The sequence below is a fragment of the Aphis gossypii genome, chromosome 1 (assembly GCF_020184175.1).
Source record: "Aphis gossypii isolate Hap1 chromosome 1, ASM2018417v2, whole genome shotgun sequence".
Lineage (NCBI taxonomy): Eukaryota > Metazoa > Arthropoda > Insecta > Hemiptera > Aphididae > Aphis > Aphis gossypii.
The window spans coordinates 30,505,847-30,511,445 of NC_065530.1; the positions used below are offsets into that span (position 1 = coordinate 30,505,847).

The 5,599-nt window shown below is 24.5% G+C and overlaps 1 non-coding gene across 1 annotated transcript; it reads left to right on the forward strand.

Annotated features, from left to right (window-relative positions):
* Positions 1-1,283: 1,283 nt before the first annotated feature.
* Trnas-gcu (transfer RNA serine (anticodon GCU)) lies at positions 1,284-1,365 on the forward strand. The gene has a single exon. It is a non-coding gene; the product is annotated as a tRNA-Ser (tRNA).
* Positions 1,366-5,599: the final 4,234 nt, after the last annotated feature.

The window sequence follows — 5,599 nt, forward strand, 5'->3', positions numbered from 1 at the left end:
ATTTTTTAAAGAGTTTCAAGTCTCAAGATTCAACAAATAATTTTGACACACATTGTTGCATTTTAAATATTTATATAATATACATTTATACCTATATAGATACGAGGTACCTACCTATATTGTCTGTTCTGTGTTCGTATTAAAAAAAATTAATTTAATATTTTGTCGTATATTTAAGGTTTTGTTATATAAATATATATTTATTTATTATATTTTTATAAGACATATTTTACTATTTAATATTTAAATAATTTACAGTTTTTTTTTTTTGACAGATTGACGGTCATAAATCATAATTCGACTTTTATTACAAACTATTTTTAGGCTGTTATGTTTTCATCAATAGCGATGTTGTCGATGAATAAAAACTATTTTGTTCTAGGTACCATTGAACTATTAAATTTATCATAATTTATTATCTTTAGAACGTGCAGAACACTAAGTAGGTAATAACATATTAATTAATTAATTAATATTTACAACAGTTTTATAAAATGAAAAACTACTCCAAATAATATGATATAATACTGAATATAGTTAATAAAAAATGCATTTTATTATTATTTATTAATGTTTTATTTTTTTAATATTTTAAAATATATTAATATAGCGTAGTTTTGTACATTATAATTTCATAAAGTGCATATTTTTACATATTTTATCAAATTTTAATAGTTTTTAAGTGCATATTAATTCCGTGCATAGCCGCGAATCATATATACCACTACGCAGATTGCATGCAAGGACCACCGTACATATATTAAACGAAGAATCAGTTTAGTTTTTATTTTTTTAATTAATCCGAACCTCATCTTAAAATCATACCGACTTTGCTAGAGAATAAAAATGAAATAAAAGTGTCAACAATTTTTATTTTACATTAATTGTGTATTCCACATTAAAATATTTTATAACAATAATAAATACAGAGCGTTGCATTATTATACGTTTTCTTTTTGAAAATTATTACTACTTAGATAATTTTATATATTATAGGTACCAAGTTACCTATTTATATAAATCTCGGTGGATGTAGTATTCGTTTTTTGTTTCTATGTGTACCTAATAGTAATCTTACCTCTATATATCGTATCCGGTTTTAAATTTTTAGTTTTAAATGTTTTCATCATCAATAAGCAAACACATTGTCATTGCGAAACATTTCGACTTCATCCGATGTACTCGATTATTATTGACAAAGGTGGTCGTATGATATTTATATAATGCATATTATATCTATTACAGGTTATAAAATGATTTGGTTTCTAACACTCCCCTCAAGTGACGAGGTGGCCGAGTGGTTAAGGCGTTGGACTGCTAATCCAATGTGCTCTGCACGCGTGGGTTCGAATCCCATCCTCGTCGAGGTTCACAAAAATGAAAATTTTGGTCGATAAATCAACCCCGTCGAACCATATTTTTTCTTCGTCATGAATAAAATCAAAACATGGAATAGTTTTACAAGCTAACTGTGCTAAAGAGTGAAGACACAATTCTGGGTCAGTTGAAGGTATAGTTAATTATTCTATTAAAAGGGTCAGGGTGATTCTGTGAGCCAAAACTTAACATAATAATATATGTTATTTTGCTTTGTTTGCGAACGTTTACTTGCATGCTTACATCGAGCAAAAACAATTTTATTAATTAAATCTTCAACGACGAGAATAATAAAATATTTTGTCATACCATATTATACAATAATTAATAGTGGTACTACTTATTTCAAATAATTTTGTATAGATTTTTAAGATATTTTGGTGTTTTAGTCTTAAACTACTTTTAGAAATATAATTATCATATTATTTGTTTTGAATAATATTTTTTTTATTTTTATTTATTTTTGTATACATATTGAGTGAATTAATATTATAAGTATATTAAAAAGTAAAAATATACTGTAATTCAAAATTCTGGAAAAAACTTTTTATATGTTGTCCACAACAAACTGATTACTTTAAACCTACTTTAAAGTCATAAGTATAATAAATTACTTCCAAAGACCCTTCAACTTTTTAGAATTTTGGCCATGTAGGTCGTAAGATATAATGATGAGCCTACATGGCCGTTTAAAATGATTCGGAGTCTTGACGGAATCCAAACATTACAAATAATCAAGTTAATTCCTATATTTTTTAAGTTTTTTTTTTTTTAAATGACAATGTTAATTTGATTTTTAACGATATATACATATATATATATATATATATATATATATATATATATATATATATATTATTTATAATAAATCAATAAATTAATTAACTAATTTAAATTATGTCTGGATGAATAAATAATAATATTATAGTAATAAATTGACTTAAATTAATATTGTGTCGATGATTATGTAGCTTAAAACGAAATAATATTAATTTAATTGTGTGTACTTCAAAAGTTATTTATTGACAAGAGATGAAATGTGCTTATATGTATTACGTTAAAAATATTGCCTTATAATAAGTATACAGGTTATAAATATTTTTTTTTCAATAATAAAAGTCTTGATAATAATTCTATTTACATAATAGGTATATCGATATAATATTATCTAATCTAAACTATCTAAATAACTGATTAAAAATCGATTAATGATTAAACAGTGATTTTTATTTATTAGTTGTGTTTATTTTAATTGTATTTTAAATGCAAGTATAACCACTCGTTATCAGTTGAAAATCAAATTATTAATAATTATTTTATTTTCATATTATATACATAATGGTGTGTGTGTGATGTGTGCATAATTTATTAGAATATGGGGACACTGGAACAAATAATAATTGTAAATACACTGTTGACATTATTGAATAAATATGTTTGTTCTTTTTTTTTATTGGTTGTTTTACACACTTCAGATTCAGATAAAATATGTGTGTTTATACTATACTGTACTGTGTATCATGACCTATTTTACCCGCATAATTCGTATACCGCAGTTACAATGAATAAAACATAGTCGATAATAATATATACACACACACAGTTCTTTTAGTAATATTATGTTTTTTTTTTTTTGCAAAAATCATGTAATAAGATTGACTAATTGCAAGGATTTGTAAGGACTCGAGCTATATATAGACCGAATGACGTAAAAATCTAAGAAAAATGATGATCGAGTAAAATATTGTGAGATGAAGCAATAGAAAAACAATATCACAATCACACAATGAGATTTGATAAGATTTGATGATTTCTCTAGTTGGGCTACAGAGTAGATTTTACCTACATTTAGATTCCCCAACCAATTATATAAATGAATCGTTTTTTTTAGCGTTATTGCAGTGACTAAAGTGTAAAATGAATATAAATATTTTATTAAAAAACGTATTTGATAACTTATTAATATTCAAAAACATTTATGAGGCGTATAGGTAAAATTGTTTTTATAATTATTTTATGTTACTATGGAATTTATTTTATTTGTTAACCTGAGTAAGTAAATATACATAATCATTTCATATATTATCTAAAGAACCAGCTAATCTCTACATGTTTTTTTCTTTTTGGGAGAGACTACATAATATTTTACATATATTATATAAGTAACTAATTTTATTAAATATAAATATTCTTAATACGATTCATTTTTATTTTTATTTTAAACAAATAACCACTGATAATATTAGTGATTTAGTATAATTATAATATAAATATTACGTTATAAAAATTTACTATTTGTAAAATACAAAATAAAGTTAATAATATTATATAATATATTTAATATTATATTGTTCAATGTAATATAACATAATTTATTGTATGATGTTCAGTTCAGAATACAAAAAGAGTTGAAGAAAATACGAGTTGGTCGTATTTTTAATGGTCATGAATGTAGAAATTAGAAATGTGCCGAGACTTAAAAAAAACACTTCAAGCTTGTGGCGCCAAAGTCATTTGAAATATTACCGACATTTTGAGCAGTAAACAAAACTATATAGTACATACTCTTGTCAATACGACTCACGACATTGATATGAAACAATGACCCTTAAAATGTATGTAGTATATACGATTACCACACGCCTACACGCACATAAATACGTTATATCAATGTAGATTTGATGCTGTTTCGACAGTTTTTCGGTTAAATCTATAACGGACAATCATATTAAAAATAGCTATTCACTGAACAATATTATCATTACGGTACATGTTTAATAAATAATAATTATCAATAGCTTTAATTATATCAATAAGAAAAGTGGTCAATCTGAGTTGAGAACGTAACACTCGCATGTTATGTTGTCACCATTTACAATAAAAGTTCTAACACATAGTAATTTTACGTTCAACCGTTCTAACTTAGATTGGTAATTTTTAAATTTGAAAGAATTTTTGTGAGGGCATTTAAAATATTAAAATTTAAAAATGAACATAATGCGCTTTAAAATTAAAATATAAAAAAAAAACGAGAACTACTGAACATTACAAATTACAATACTTTATGTTATTATTATTTATTATGCACTTGCGTAGGACATAAATATATATATTACATTGCATAGACTTCGTCTTTCCATGGGTGCAATAAGATTGGTCCACAATCCACTTATACGTATGCATAATTAAAACTTAAGTTAAGATGACTCGTTGACCCTAAAGACGTTTAATGAGTTTGAAAACTTTGTATAATTGCGATTCATTAATATTATTATATCGTGACCACTTTGATATAAATAATTTTGTCTTAAAACGGTTTTGGCGTGAACTCATCATCTATTGTCTTAAGGATAAAAAATAAATTTGGAAAATAGATAGATTCGCTTGCCTATTTATTAGGACGTGTTTCCCGTGATGGCACAAGTATATAAATATGTAACAAAAATAGAGTAGGTATATAATTTCTTAACCTCAGGTGAAAATAACCCGGAACAAAACATAAGTAGCGGTGACGAGTTGATGTTTTCGATGATTTATATTTTATAATATGAGAAGACTCGAAAATAAAGATACGTACCTAAAATTTAAATTTGATATTTTTCAAAAGAATCAATCTTACGAGTGAGCCAAATTCTACACGAAAATATCATATATATAAACATATATGAATGATGAATGTGCTATAAAGCATTTTTCAGCAATTTTCCAAACACGCGAGTTTTAGTTTAATATATATCTACTATTTTATTTTTATTTACGGTGGATGAGTATTTTTAAATTGATTTTCAAGTAAAAGTTGAATTGAAAAATTTGAACGTAATAATAGATGTACGATACTAGGTAAGTGGGTAGCCACGGGGGATTCAGTACTCATTTAATTCTGAGTCGTCAATGAATTTATTGTAGTGTATAATAATTATTGAAAATTTTAAATTATTTATTTAATAATATAAGTTAGTGAGGATTATAAAAAGTATTTTTTTGTCATCATATAAGTGCGGAACTAAGTTAATATCACTTTTAGAATTTTTTAATGCCCTTTAATGGTTATATTTTATATATTTTAATTTTATAAAATTTAGAACTTGATTTTTCTAAAAAACACAACAATTCTAAGTATAGTTTTTGAATTTATAAAAATATAAAGGGTTAATATAGAAATGGCACGGGGAAAATCTTTATAGGTATTATATAATATATATATTAAAGAAATAAATTAGCT